This window comes from Jaculus jaculus, chromosome 2 (assembly GCF_020740685.1).
Source record: "Jaculus jaculus isolate mJacJac1 chromosome 2, mJacJac1.mat.Y.cur, whole genome shotgun sequence".
In the NCBI taxonomy this organism is placed as follows: domain Eukaryota; kingdom Metazoa; phylum Chordata; class Mammalia; order Rodentia; family Dipodidae; genus Jaculus; species Jaculus jaculus.
Genome location: NC_059103.1, coordinates 106,356,133 through 106,372,710, shown reverse-complemented (window position 1 = coordinate 106,372,710; position 16,578 = coordinate 106,356,133).

The following is a 16,578-nucleotide window of genomic DNA, read 5'->3' as shown; positions in this document are numbered from 1 at the left end:
TTCTGTAGCCAGGAGTGAAAAGAGTTTTGGATCAAAGGGGATAAACATGGACATTAGAAGACTTTTTGATGGGCATAACTTCTCCTCTTAGCCAAAGAACAAGGGAAGCTTCCCTCTAAGGTCTATAACCTTCCAAGCCATAGGTTCTGACTTGGTTCTCAGTACCAGGTATGAATTCCCTTCCACTCAGTCAGCTTCATAAAAAAAGTCAGAGAGCACTTGACCATACCCATAACTTATGTGCCACTATTTCACCAAAGTATGCATCTTGCCTGGTTGGTCAGTTTTATAGTTTGGAGGATTCATTGGTTGTTCATACTGTTGGTGACTTTGACCTAGCCAGCAGGGATGTGGCTTCCATCTCAGTTCCAGACTGATCTCTCAATGTCCTGCATCACACTGTCTATTCATGGTTGTGATATGAAGAATTTGTTGACAATACATCCTTACCTGAGTAAAAAAATATTCTACTGAATTCCAGTAAATAATAGACATGTATTAATCATACTGTCAACAAAACATTAAGAGATACTCAAAATACTTTATAAATCTGTAAACATTGATACATAACTGATGATGCAAAATCCTAAAAATGTATGTTAAATAGAAATTTAATATCAGGAAAATAATAAGTCTCAACACAGCATATGATTAATGTTGAAGTGAAAGTTATCAGATGATTAGGCCTCACTGAAGGGCTATAAAACCTATCATAGTATTCTTTTGTTGTTGTTGTTGAAATGCCTTTTATTTAATGCCATGTTTTTCTTTTTTTAATCACAGTATTCTTATGTCCCAATATACTGCTAGATAGCTACAGAAAGTTTTAAAATATCTGCAGTTGCAAGAAAGTCATTGTTCTGTACAACTATCTTATAAGATAGGAAAATTTTCCCTGTTTTGTTTCCACCTATGATATTTTTTGAGGTTTCTCAATCTAGCCTAGGCTGACTGGGAACACACTCTGTAGTTCCTGAATGGCTTCACCCTCACAGTAATCCTCCTACCTCTGCTTCCCAAGTGCCAGGATTAAAGGTATGCACCACCACACCCAGCTTCACATACAGTTTTTTCCAATTGTTTTTTTCAAAACTTCCATACTTACAGACAATAAACCATGATAATTTCCCCCCCTCCACTTTCCCATTCACTTATCTACTCTTCATCATATCCCCTCCCTCTTTCTGTTACTTGCTCTTTTATTTTGACATAATCATCTTTTCCTCCTATTATGAGGGTCTTGTGAAGGTAGTGCTAGGCATTGTAAAGTCATGGATATAGAGGCCAATTTCTGTCTGGATGATTGCATTATATACGTATAGTCCTGCCTTTCCTTTGGCTCTTACATTCTTTCCACCACATCTTCCACAATGGACCTTGAACTTTGGAGGTTGTAGAAAAGATGTTTCAGTGCTGAACACTAGTCTGTCACTTCTTCTCAACACTCTGGTGCCTTTTGGACTATCCCAGTGGGTTTTCAGTACCAGGGAATGTATTCATTCCCAAACAATGGGCCCCCAGTCCAATTCATGAGCAGCTTGTTTCCCCCATAATAGACATGCCACTATTGCACCCATGTGGACATATGGTCTGGCTGGACAAACTTGAGGATGGCAGTATCCCCTGTTTTCAATGCTGATGACTTCTGTTTCCCATAGGGATGCATGCTGTGCAGCTTTTTCCAGCTTTCTATCAGCTAGTCTACTGGGAGGAGTTTTTCAGCTCAGCTACAGCTTGATTTCTCACTGACCTTGCAGCCCAGGCATGTAGAGTCTTCAGCAATAGGGCCTTACCACCCACTTCTGGTGGGAAATCATAAGCCTTGTCAATAGCCTGTAATGTTTTGGGGACATCAGAGAACTCCCTGGTCAACAACTCACTGGAAGTTATCCCACCTCTGGCACTGAAATTATTCTAGTCACAGTCTATGGCCTCTGGGTGTGCCAATATCCAAAAAAAGTAGTTTTTCATATGGCTTATTCACAATATTTTGACTTTTGATTAACTGTCTCCCCACTCTTCTTTTACTCAATCTCTTCCCATGACCTCACTTAGGTCAGTCCATGCCCAGTAATTGGTTCATCTACTTACATATATACAATACCATCTCATTAAATCCTCCTCTCTCCTTGTCCCTCATAGGCCTTTTCTAGATAACTGCCCTCTGCTACTGATTTTTTACTCTAATTCACACACAAGTCTAAACATTTGTCGGTAAGATCTACACATGAGAGAGAGCATGTAACATTTGGCTTTCTGGGCCTGGGTTATCTCATTTAGTATAATCCTTTCTAAATCCATCCATCTCCCTGAAAATTTCATATCAGTTTCTATACTGCTGAATAGAACTCCATTGTATAAATGTACCACATCTTCATTATTCATTCATTAGTTGAGGGACTTATAGACTGGTTCCATTTCCTACCTACTGTGAATACAGCAGCAATAAACAAGGTTGAGCAAGTACCTCTGAGAAGAGTCCTTAGGACGTATGCCTAAGAATGGTATAGGTTGGTCATATGGTAAACCTATATTTAGCTATCTCAGGAACCTGTACACTGATTACCACAATGGCTACACCAGATTACATTCCCACCAACAGTATAGAAGGGTTCTTTTTTTCTACATCCTTGGCACCATTTGTTGTCATTTGTTTTCTTGATGATAACCATTCTGATAGGAGGAAGATGGAATCTCAATGTACTTTTGATTGCATTCCCTTGATGGCTAAGGATTGAACATTTTCTAGATAATTATATGTCATCTGTATTTCTTCCTTTTAGCATTCTGCATTTAGTTCCATATCCGAAAGTTTAATTGGGTTGTTTGACTTATTATTACTTAGTTTTCTGACATCTTTGTATACCCTAGATATTACTCCTCTGTCATATGTACAGCTGGAAAAAAATTTCTACCATTCTGTAGGTTCCTCTTTGCTCTACTCACAGTGTCCTTTGCTACACAAAAGCTTTGTAATCAGTTCCAGAAGGTGCTACATGAGTACCTGGGGGAAAATGACCAACATCTATCCAAGCAACTCGTGCAGTAAGTTACTCAGCAGCAAAAAACCTGAAGTGATGTTCACCCAAGTGCAATAGTGGCACACAGCCATGGTGCGTAACCAACTGCTCTTGAATTAGCTAATGGATCCACTCAGTGGAACAGAACCCATAGCTGGAACTGGGAAACAAGTCAGAACCATATCTAAAAGTTGAGTCCACTCTCCAACATCAAGCTTCCACCAATCTTGGGCTACAAGAGGGCCTATACATACTAAATTCCTATAAAATAATAATGGTTAAACCATTTATCTGGTGCTGTCTTCACTACTTCTCTTTTTCAGATGGATGCAGAACCTAAGAATATACACAGAACCTGAGGATATATTCAGCCCATTGCACCTCACCAGGGTCACAGCTGAAACCATAGAGTAATTAGGGAAATGAGCAAGAGTGTTGCTTTCTTGGTGAACATGGTACCAAAACAAGGGTGAAGGAGGTAGACACAGGGAACACTCAACTCCTACCAAACCAGATATCCAGAGACACAAAGGTTCCCAAGACCTTATCACTGAAGAAGACCTAAAACAAACCTAACATGGCTCAGGAAAATTTACAAAAGAGGAGGCAGAAGGATTATTAGAGCCACAAGTTGGGACATTATGCACAAAAACATTGCCTCTTTCCCATAACTGATGACTACCCCCACAATGTATGACCCACAAGCCTCAATGAGGAGGGTCCCTTCAGACGGGGGGGGGGGGGGGGGAAGGACAGGAAGGAGTCAAAGGATGGTACCAACATGGTTATTTACACACTGAGTATGTACATAATTAATAAAAATTTAATTAAGTAAAATAAAAAACTTTGTAATTTCATGAGGAACAAGTGGTTGATTACTGGTTTTATTTTCTGAGCAACTAGAATTATATTCAGAAATTCATGGCCTATGCCAATATGTTGAAGGGTTACCCTACTTTTTCCTCTAAGAGTTTCAGAGTTTAAGGTCTGATGTTAAGGCCTTTGATACATTTGGACCTCATTCTTCTGCACAGAAAGAGATAAGGATCTATTTCCATCCTTCTACATGTACATACCCAGTTTTCCCAGAACAATTTGTTAAAGAGGCTATCTTATCTTCAATGAATTTTTTTGGTGAAAATCAGATGGCTATAGCTGTGTGGATTAACATCTGTGTCCTCTATTCTATTCTATTCTATTCTATTGATCAATATGTCTGTCTTTGTGCCAGTACCATACTGTTTTTGTTACTATGGCTTTGTAATATGGCTTAAAATCTGGTATGGTGATGCTGCCAGCCTTATTTTTGTTGCTCAAAATCATTTTGGCTATTTGAAGTTTTCTTGTGCTTCCACATGAATTTTAGAATTGATTTTTTTTCCATGAAGAATGCCATTGGAATTATAATGGGAATTGCATCAAATATGAAGATTGATTTTGGTAAAATTGATATTTACACAATATTGGTGCTTAAAATCCCAGGAAATGGAATGTATTCCCATTTCCTAATGTCTTCTTCAATTTTTCACTTTGGTGTTTTAAAATTTTCATTACAGAGATTCTTCACTTTCTTGGTTAGGTTTATTCCAAAGTACTTTATTTATTTATTTATTTATTTATTTTTGAGGCAATAGTGAATAGGAGTGATTTCCTGATTTCAACTTCTGTATCTCTGTTGTTAGTATATAGGAAGACTACTGGTTGCTATGTACTTATTTTGTGTCCTGCTATGTTGATAAAAGTGCTTATCAGCTCTAACAATTTACTGGTAGAGTCTTTATGGTCCTGTATGTATAGAATCATATCATCTTCAAATAATGATAATTTAATGTCATCCTTTACAATTTGTATCCCTTTATGTGTCTCTTGTGTTATTGCTATAGCTAAGACTTCTAGTACTATATTAAATAAAAGTAAGGACAGGGGCTGGAGAGATGGTTTAGTGGTTAAGGTGCTTGACTGCAAACATAAGGACCCATGTTTGACTCTCCAGATCCCACATAAGCCAGATGCACAAAAATAAGGCAAGCACAAGGTCAAGCATTCCCATTAGGTGGTGCAAGTAACTGGAGTTTCAGTGGTTACAATTGACATGCCAATTCTCTTTCTCTCTCTTTCTCTGAAAAAAAAAAAGTGGGGACAATAGACCCCCTTGTCTTGTTCCTGATTCTCATGGAAAAGCTTCAAGTTTTCCCCGTTTGGTATGATGTTTTCTGTAGGTTTGCCATAAGTAGCCTTTATTAAGTTGATATATGTTCCTTCTTCCCAGTTTCTGTAGGACTTTTACTATGAAGGGATGCTGGATTTTATTGAATGCCTTTCCTGCATCTATTGAGATGATCATATGCATTTGTCTTTCAGTTGGTCCCCGCTATCTTCTCTTTCAGGTTTCTTCAGTTTGTGAGGATGCTGGTGTGAGTGGAAAATGTCTTCACTTGGCTTCTCCTGTACTTCAGGAAGAGCCTGGTGGCAGGCATGGTCTGGCGCCACTACTATAGCCACTTCTGCCTGCTTCTGTTGTCTCTAGAATCTGCATCTTTCCTACTTCTCTGCTTTGGTTATACAGCTTCACTCTTTGGTATAAGAGTGTGTTTTTTTGTTTTGTTTTGTTTTGCTGTTTTCTGCTTACCTTCCCCCTCCCCCCCATTACTTTGGCATGGCTCATATGCCATCATCTTCTCACCTACAGTTTTTTGGCATATTAAAATTATGTCTCTAAAAGTAGTAATGAGGTAATTCCAAGTTCATATAAACCCAAACCTGGACAAATATAAATAGTTTAGTATTAATCAATTTCAGCTACTAGCAAAAAAAAAAAATTAATTGTTCAAACCCTCTTCTTCATATTACTTGTTTGTCATAATGTATCTGATTAACTCTTCTTCCTGATAAACTTATACAAAATGACTCCCCTGTCTTTCAGAAAATGACCAACGGTGGCAATGCAGTAGATTGTTGAAAGGCAAAGAAATCAAGAAACTCCAGCCTCTCAGAAGGCCTTCTTCCCTTCTGTGGTAGCTTGAATTTATGGCTTCTAATAGACTCAAATGTTTTATTGAAGTTATAACTTGGATTTTCAGCTCCCTGCCTGGAAAAGGTATCACTGTATACAGATCCTGGGGCCCAGCCCTAAGAGTTTATTGGGGGAGGATCTGAATTCCAAGCTAAAATTATGCAGAGTGCTTAAGCTCTGCCTGAAGTTCCCTGTTGTTGGTGCAATAATGATCTTTCTTTTTCTCTCTCTGCTGGATCTATAAAAGAGAGCCCATTTTTCTGTCATTCTGTCATTATAGATCTTCCACTAGATCTATAGCTGAAATAAATCTTTTCCTCCAATGAAATGTGTCTGGTTTGGAAGTTCATCCCAGTAATCTGAAGCAGACTATGACACCATATGATCACCATCCTCTAAGAATCTCATTATATATGGTCATCATTATCATCACACATAAATCTATTTCCTCCTCCAATAGTAACACTCACAGAGAAGCTTATCCTAGATACAGTGTTGCAGTCAGGTTTACACTTCTGGCAGATATCACCTGAGCAAGAGCAGCTTCTGGGTAAAAAAGGTTGATTTTGGCTTACAGACTCAAGAGGAAGCTCCATGATGGCAGGCAAAAATGACAGCATGATCAGAGTGTACATCAATGCCTGTCCAACATCAGGCAGACAACAGGAACAGGACAGTATGCCAACCACTGGCAAGGAGAAACTTGCTATAATACCCATAAGCCCACCACCAATAATACACAGTCTCCAGGAGGTGTTAATTACCAAATCTCCATCAGCTGGGAACCTAGTATTCAGAATACCTAAGTTTATGGGGGACACCTGAATCAAACCACCACATTCCACCCCTGGCCCCCACAAACTGATAACCATCCATGTTGTAAACTGCAATGCACTCAGTCCATCTTTAAAAGTCCCCATCGTTTTTATTAATTCTAATGATGTTCAAACATTCCCATAGTCCAAGATCTTTTAATTAAGCCATAATACCAAAATTTTTAAAAAATCACCCAAATATCCATAATGACACAGAATAAACACTCACACTGCAAAAGATATGATTGAGCATAGTAAAGAAATATTCAACCAATACAAGATTTAAACAGAGCAAACAACAAACTCTGTAGCTCTAAGTCAAAAAACTCTAGTCAGTGACAAATCTCCAAGTCCAGTAATTCTAACAGCAACAAGTCTCTGGAGTTCCAATTCCATCCCTCAAGTTAAGCTACTCACAGTCCTGGAAAACTTCATCTGGATCCAGAATCTCACCTTAGCAGCTGTCTTGTAGGGCTCGCACTTCCATAGGATCTCCATTGCAACCCACAGTCCATCTTCACAGCTCCATCAAGTCTCCATGCAGGCAACTCTTAGCATACTTGCTTCACAATTGCCCATGGCAACATAAGACTATGTTACAAATTCAATGACCCTCTCTTTCCTGCATTTCTTATACTTCATAGTACCAGGTAGGGTGCCAATTTGTAAATCCAGAAGCGGGTAGAATAAGCAGACTTTGATGAACAGGATACTCCTTCAGCATCCATGCCCCTTCAAAAGACTGCATTCTTTCTGTTGTTTTAATGCAGGTCAGCTGGCCTAATCTCAATGGTTCTAATCTCTTATACAATTGCAGCAGAATAGCCAGAAGTTTCAGCCTAAATATTTCATTTCTGTGGTATATTCCTCTGGACACACCAGTCCATTTATACAAATGCAACCCTGCACAACTTCTCAGGACATGGGCCTAACAGGAAGCCTCTCACACAAACTGCTTCTAGCCCAGTCCATGCAAAGTTCCTCACTCTCACAAGCCAAATTTCACAGTCACTAGTTCTTACTGCACTCAGGTCTTTCAACTCTGACCAGAATAGTCTATCAAGCTGTACTTGCAGCACTGCAAGGTTTCTCTTAGGCCAAGGTTTCAAATCACTCATATTCTTCTTGAAAATCAGCTCCAAAAGGCCAAAGCCACATAGGTGTGTAGCAGCAATCCCACTCCTCAGTACCACTTTACTGTTGCAGTCAGGTTCACACTGCTGGCAGAAATCACCCGAGCAAGAGAAGCTTGTGGGGAAAAGAAAAGGTTTATTTTGGCTTACAGACTCAAGGAAAGGCTCCATGATGGTAGGGGGAAATAGAGAGTGGATATCACCTCCTGGCCAATATCAGGTAGACAACAGGAATAGGAGAGTATGCCAACCACTGGCAAAGGGAAACTGGCTATAATAATTGCAAGCCTGCCTGTAGCAATACACTGCCTCCAGGAGGTATTAATTCCCAAATCTCCATCATGTGGGAACCTAACATTCAAAACACCTAAGTTTATCAGGTACACCTAATCAAACCATCACATATAGTAAGTATTTAGAAATACTTGGAATGACACATTAATTTCTAGAGATCAAAATAGATGTTTCCAGAAATGTGTTCTGATTGTACTTTCTTTTTTTTAATTTCTTTTTGTTTATTTTTATTTATTTGAGAGTGACAGAGAAAGAGAGAGAGAGAGGGAGAGAATGGGTGTGCCAGGGCTTCCAGCCACTGCAAATGATCTCCAGATGTGTGCACCCCCTTGTGCATCTGGCTAATGTGGGTCCTGGGGAATCAAGCCTCAAACCAGAGTCCTTAGGCTTCACAGGCAAGCGCTTAACCACTAAGCCATCTCTCTAGCCCTGCATTTTCATTTTTGTACTCATATTATTTATGTGTCATGTTGGGCATTTGACAAATATGTTTCCAAATCATTATAATCTGTCAAAGTTTATATTTAAAAAAAATAAGAAATCTTTTTTAAAATAAAAGTTTATTAATAAAGAGCACTAGGTGGCACAATTTCACCAATTTATGCTAATAGGATATTCATCTCAATTCTATATAAAATAATTTAGCTTTATAAATAACTATACCCAGATAATTTAATAAGAAACCTATATGATAGTTAATATTAAAATGTTATTGAGAATGAATTTCTAATATACAATGTTTTATATGTTTATCATAAATACAATGGTGACATTTCCAAAATTGGATGAATAATTCAGGTCAAAGAAATGTCATGTCTCTGTAAGAAGATATAGCCAGATACGATGTAACACACTTATAATCCCAGCACTTGGGATGTAGATACAGAAGGATAGGCCAGGAATTTGAGGCCAACCTGATCTACATAGTGACGTTCCACAAAAGCCAGGGCTACATAATAGGACTCTGTCTCCAAAAAAAAGAAAGAAAATAAAATAGGTGATTGATATATAGATATGTAAATTAAAATTCATTAAAGATATTTAACATTAATGTATATCAAATATACCTTTTATTAACATCTACATAGTAAGACTACACTATAATAAATTGGCTAGTGACAAATGCTAAGATTAAGAGTTCAAAAGTAGTGGACAGTGCACACCTGTGATGTGAGTAGATCTGGGGTCCTTTTTGGTTCCCCAACTCCTGGTTCCCATACTCCCAGTTCCCCTTCTCTGGAAAATGCACCCAGGCAGCATGGGTAACATTAACTCCTGGTTCCCTGTGCTTGTGGGTACATGCTTAAGCCTGGGCTCCCTGTGCCCTGACTCCTGGTTCCTGGCTCCCAGTTTTCCCTGCCACTGGGGTGAGGCTGGTGGACCCCTATACACATGCAGTGTGAATAGGCCTGAGTTGCTGGTTCTCTTGCTCCTGATTCCCCAACTACCAGTTATTCTATGCTGGTGAAAAAAACTTTCTGATTCCAAATACAAGAAGCTCATTGAACATCTAACAGACTGAACTGAAGAAGAACCTCTCCAAGGCAAATTATAGTGAAAACTCTAAACAATGAAAACAAAGAGAGAATGCCAAAAGCAGCAAGAGAGAAACAACACGTCACAGATACAGGCAATCCCACCAGAGTTACCTCAGAATGTTCAATGGAAACCATGAAAGGTCTTAGACTGGACCACTTCAAAGACTTACAAACTATGGGGCTTCCAACCCAAACTACTGTACCAAGAAAAAGTTCATATAATATATGGAAAAAGGAAAACTTTCCATGACAAAAGGCAGCTTTATAATTATATGAACACAAAGCCAAACCTACAGAGAATTCTATAGGGAATACTCCACACAGAAGAGTCAACCAACCAATCTCAAAGGCCTACAAAAGGACAAACATAATAACCAAAACTAGAGCAGCATGAAAATGTACAAATCACCTAATCCCATAAACCCTTCACCATGGCAGGAATTAAATCAAACCTCACAGTTATAACTTTAAATATTAGGGCTGGAGAGATGGCCTAGCAGTTAAGCGCTTGCCTGTGAAGCCTAAGGACCCCGGTTCGAGGCTCAGTTCCCCAGGTCCCACGTTAGCCAGATGCACAAGGGGGCGCACGCGTCTGGAGTTCGTTTGCAGAGGCTGGAAGCCCTGGCGCGCCCATTCTCTCTCTCTCCCTCTATCTGTCTTTCTCTCTGTGTCTGTCGCTCTCAAATATATATATATATATATATATGTATATATATATATATATATATATATTAATGGACTTAGCACACCCATAAAAAGACAAAAGTTAACAGGGTGGATCAGAAAAATGAGCCCTTCTATCTACTCTCTTTAAGAAATCCTCCTCACCATTAAAGATAGACACCTCCTGAGGGTGAAATACTGGAGAATTATTTTCCAAGCAAATGGATCTAAGAAACAAGCAGGGGCAGGAGAGATGGCTTAGCAGTTAAGTGCTTACCTGTGAAGTCTAAGAACCCAGTTTGAGGCTCAATTCCCCAGGACCCACGTTAGCCAGATGCACAAGGGGGCACATGCAACTGGAGTTCGTTTGCAGTGGCTGGAGGCCCTGGTGTGTCCATTCTCTCCCCCCCCCCCACCTTCTCTCTCTGTCTGTTGCTCTCAAATAAATAAATAAAAATATTTAAAAAAGAAAGAAGCAGGTGTGGCTATATTAATATCAAACAAAATAGACTTCAAACCAAAAGTTTGAAAAAGGACAAAGTAGGCCACTTTTTATTCATCAAAGGAACAACCCAACAAGAGGACATCACAATCATAAATCTATAATGCACCAAATACAGGTGTACCACATTTTATAAAGCAAAACCTACTTCACAACAAATCAGAAATAGAGCTCAATACCATCAAAGTAAATGACTTCAATAACCTACTATCATCATTAGACAGATCATTCAAGCATAAAATCAATAGGGAATTAATAGATCTTAGCAACACCATAGATCAGTTAGACCCGACAGATGTCTAAAGAATATTGCACCCCAATTTTGTGGGTTTCTGGATCCTTGCTCTGGGGGCAGACTGCTGCAGTCCCCCCAAAGGTGCCCAGGCAAAACAGGTGAATGAACACAAGAAAGTAAAGGACTTTAGGGAGGAGTTTCCGTGAAATGGATTTATAAGCATCTGAGGGTGGGGGGAGGGTCCTAAGGGTACTGGACTTACAAACTTCCTATGGGAACATACATTCCAGCATGTAGGCAATACGGAGGGGTCAGGTGATCTAGGGTCTCAGGGGAGTGGGCTGTGGGAAGGCTGATAAGGAGTTTCCTAGGCAACTGGCCAAAGGTTACAGGGCTATGGGCAAAGCCTAAGTTCAGGTGTGCTGGGCTTGGAGAGGGAGTGGCCTCCTGTAGTCTTGGAGTCCTAGCCATACCTGGCAGTTTAGGCCCCTCTCCTGAAAGCTCCAGCCTGTGCCTGGCAGTGACCAACACAATTCCTCAGAATATACATTTTTCTCAGCAGCCCACAAAGCTTTCTCCAAAATAGATCACATATTAGGACATAAAGCATGCCTCCATAAATTCAGGAAAATTAATGTAACTCCCTTTATTTTATCAGACCACAATAATTTAAAGCTACAAATTAACAATAAGAGAAATAGCAGAGGAGACTCCCAGGTAAGATGGCTGCATAGGAGTCACACCAACCCAGCCTAGGGAGGGATTTAAGCAAAACCACAGCCAAATAGACTCTTTGTCCTAAAAGTGAAGGTGTTTAGGTTTTATTCTGCTACAGTGGAGAAGCAGGAGAGACTAAGATCTATAAGAAAGGAGGAAACTGGCCAGATTCCTGCTGAGGCACTCACGTGCCCGCCAAGCACGCAGATGCAGAAGCAGAGACCAAAGAAGGGGATTTTCCAACCTCATCAACTGCCTTAAAAATTCAAGAAACCTGAAGAGGAGACAGCAGAGATTAGCTGAGTTGCTGCTGAAGGGGACACAGATGGGACCAGCTGATTGCAGTACAACTCCAGGCTTCCTGCATGCTCCCATCCCCCAACAATCAGAACCACGAACCTCTCTCTAGAGAATGCATTCAGCCCCACAGCAGCAGGGCATCCAGAACAGCTGATCAGAACACCAGATTCACAGCACTAGAGGGAATGAGGTGAAAACTCAGCATTGCTGAGATTTGAAGCCACCCCAAAAGGAAACAAGACCAACTGACAAAAAAGCAGGTATATAGGCCTGCACTGGAAGTGCCAATCTTTCTTTCCATGTCAGGGCAGGTTATGGGTTACCAATTCTTGGTTGGATTTACCATTCTCAATTAAGCTCTATTTTGGGGTTGACTATTGTTGCCTTTGATGATTTTAGATTGTTAGGGCCTTTGTCTTTTTCTTCTGTCATTATTGGGCACAGGGTCTGATTCAGACCCAGGCTGACCTAGAACTCATTTCAGAACAGAAATCTCAACTTCCCAGCTGACACAATTAAGGGTGTAGAGCAACACACCCTTAAGGATTTTGGCTTTATAAGGTTATCTGTTTGTTTCAATCCCCACACTTGCATACTCTGTGCTGGCTTTTATTGAATGTGTCTATTGCTCAGTTGAATTTTAGAATTTGCCAATAAACTACTCCACACAGCCCACAAATAGCAGGCAAATGCAATAACTAGGATTATTTCTATGGTTGGATTGGAGTACAAGAGCTACACTTGGCACCTTAAACTCCTACTGTGACGGTACATAAAGTTGGATTTCCAAGTCTAAAAGCACTGCAGATAATTAGAAAACCCAAAAATAAAGTAAACTCAGGATGCAAAAATTGCTACATTATAATACAAGAAACACAAAGAATCAAGACAATACAATCCCACAAAAATTATAAATCCATCAGAAATAGCCTCCAGTGAGACTTTTTTAGATGAAATGCTTAACAGAAATTTCAAAAAAAAAATTTATCTATACTCAAAAGAATCAAAGAAGAAAAAAACTCCTGTAGGAATTCCGAGAGGACACAGGAAACCATCTTAATGAAATAAGGAGATCATTACAAGACATGAATAAGGAAATATAAATACTGAAGGAAAACCAGGCAGAAATACTATCACTGAAAAACACAATCAAATAAAAAATTTCTGTGGAAAGTCTCACCAGTAGAATGGATGAAGGAGAGACAGAATATCTAAACCAGAAGACCAGGGGGCAGATCTAATACAGTCCAACAAAGAGAAAGACAAGCCGGGTATGGTGGTGCACACCTTTAATCCCAGCACTTGGGAGGCAGAGGTAGGAGGATTGCTGTGAGTTTGAGGCCACCCTGAGACTCCATAGTGAATTCCAGGTCAGCCTGGGCTACAGTGAGACCCTACCTCAAAAAAAAGAAAAAAAAAAAGGAGAAAGACAAGCTAATAGGAAGGTATGAATGGGGATTTCAAGATATCTGGGACACTATGGAAAGATCAAACATAAGAATTCAGGGTATAGTAGAAGGATAAATAACAGAAATTGTACCAGCTCCTGGAGACTGAATACTACACTATTAAACAATGAATGATTTGGGGAAGAAATCAAAAAGGAAGTTGTAACATTTCTTGGAACCAAATGATAAGAAAAACATAACATACCAAAACTCATAGGACACAATGAAGGCAGTACTAAGCAGATAATTTACAGTACTAAATGCCTTCATAACAAATACAGAGGGATCTCAAATTAATAATCTAACCATCTACCTAAAAGCATTCAAAAAACAAGAACAATCCCTAGGAGTTCCAGATGAAAAGAAATAATAAAGATTGGAGCAGAAATTAATAAACTGTAATCTGAGAAACAAGTGAGAAAATTGACAAAATGAAGAGCTGATTCTTTGAAAAAATAAGCAAGATTGATAAACCCCTGTCCAATTTGACCAAGTGGGAAAAAAAAAGAAGTCTCAAATTTTAAAATTAGAAATGAAAAGGGAGAGGTCACAACAGACATCAATGAAATGGGGAAAATTGCCAGGACATATTTCCAAAAATTCTACTCCACAAAATTGGATAACCTGGAGGAAATGGATGAATTCCTAGACACATTCCACCAACCAAAACTAATAGAACAGATAAATCTCCTAAACAAACCTATTATATCTGTCAAGACTGAAAATGTAATCAAAAACCTCCTCAAAAGGAAAAGTCTAGGACATGATGAATTCTCAGATGAACTCTACCAAACCTTCATCAAAGAAATGAAATAACTTTTTCTCAAGATTTTTCACATAAAAAGAGAACAGGGAATGATCCCAAACTCCTTGTATGAAGCTAGCAGACCCAATCCACACACACAAAAAAAATCAACTCCAAGTAGATTAAAGACCTCAACATAAGATCTGAATTTCTTAATTGTCTGCAAGAAAAAATAGGAGGAACTCTCCATGATACAAGAGAGGGAAAAGACTTCTTGAATAATATCCCAGTAGCCCAGAAAAATTAAGCAATCACTCAACCAGTGAGATCTCATGAAGCTAAAAACCTTTTGTACAGACAAACATACCATAAGCAGAGCCAACAGATTACCCATATAATCAGAGAAAACTCACACCAGCTATACTACTGACAGAGGCCTAATATCTAGAATTGACCCAAAAAATATCAAAAAGAAAACAAGCAATAAAAAAATCAAATAATCCATTCATAAAATAGGGTAGAGAACTGAACAGGGAATTCTCAGTGGAAGAAATATAAATGGCTAATATTCAGTTAAGAAAAAGTTCAGAGCTGGAGAGATGGCTTGGCAGTTAAGGCACTTGCCTGCAAAGCCTAAGGACCTGGGTTCTATTCCCCATAACCGACATAAGCCAGATGTACAAGATGGCACATGTATCTGGAATTCTTTTGCAGTAGCTGGAGGTCCTGGCATGCCTATTCTCTTTCTCTCTCTCTCTCTCTCTCTCTGTGTGTGTGTGTGTGTGTGTGTGTGTGTGTGTGTGTGTGTGCAGGTGCTTAATTCTCTCTGTGTCTCTCTCAAATATATAAATAAATAAAAATAAAATAGTTTTTAAAAAGAAAATGTTCAACTTTCTTAACAATCAAGGAAATGCAAATTATAACAATTATAAGATTCCACCTATCTCCAGTCAGGATAGCAATCATTAAAAATTCAAATGACAATAAATATTGGTGAGAATGTGGGGAAAAATAAATCCTTATTCATTGCTGGGGAGAGTACAATACTTAACAACCACTATGGAAATCAATATGGAGACTCCTGAAAACAATGAAAATAGAACTACCAACTGATTACACCATTCCTCTATTAGATGTGTACCCTAAAGGCTCTACAAACTGGAATCTACACAGATGCCCATTGTTTGGATAATGGATAATGAAGATGTGGTACACAATGGAATTCTACTAAGCAGTAATAAAAATGATATAATGAAGTTTGTAAGAAAATGGACAGACTAGGAAGAGATCATACTAAACAAACTCACACAAGCACAGAAAGACAAATGCTTTATGGTCTCCCTCATTTGTGGTCCCTAACCTGAAATAGCTTGAGTTGCAGGCATATCTGACAGGCAACTCAAGGGACAAGTCATAGGGATGTAAGTGTTTGGGGATAAGGGGGAATGGAAGGGCTTGGAGGGACACACACAAAACTAAATCCAAAATGAATTGGTACCATTGAAAAGTTTCTCCTGGACAGCAGAATAAAAGATATAACCCACAACAGGACTATTCAGGGATGGTCTGGTGAGAAGGATCCTGGAGAGTGTGGGATAAAGCCTAACCCTAAAATATCTGGCTCTGGCTTATAACTCCTAGTACCAAAAATTCATCATAGCCCACATTGAGCTCCTGATCAGAGAGACCTACAAGGTCCCCAAAATAAGACAGGCTCTGTCAAAGCACTTGATTACCCACCTGAAGTAAAAGGTAAGACCCTATTGCTGAAAACACTACATGTTGCTGACAGAAAACATTGAGAGATCCAGCTGAAGTCTGGAAGGAAGTCAGTTCCCAGATGGTCTCCCACATGAGGTGCTTGGGGAAAATGGCCAACAATGTTGACCGTATTGCTGAAATCACCACATGCTGCTGACATAAAACACTGAGAGATCCAGCTGAAATCTGGAAGGAAGTCAGTTCCCAGATGGTCTGCTGGTATAATGCTGGAAAGCACTACATGAGGAGCTTGGGGAAAAAGGCCAACAATGTTGTGTGCTAGCAGGGGACACTGCTATACAAAAGCAACTTGCCTGACAAGATATACACACATGTGTAGTAGTGGCACCCAGCCTAGGTACATAACCAATGGCTCTCTGATTGGCTAATATAT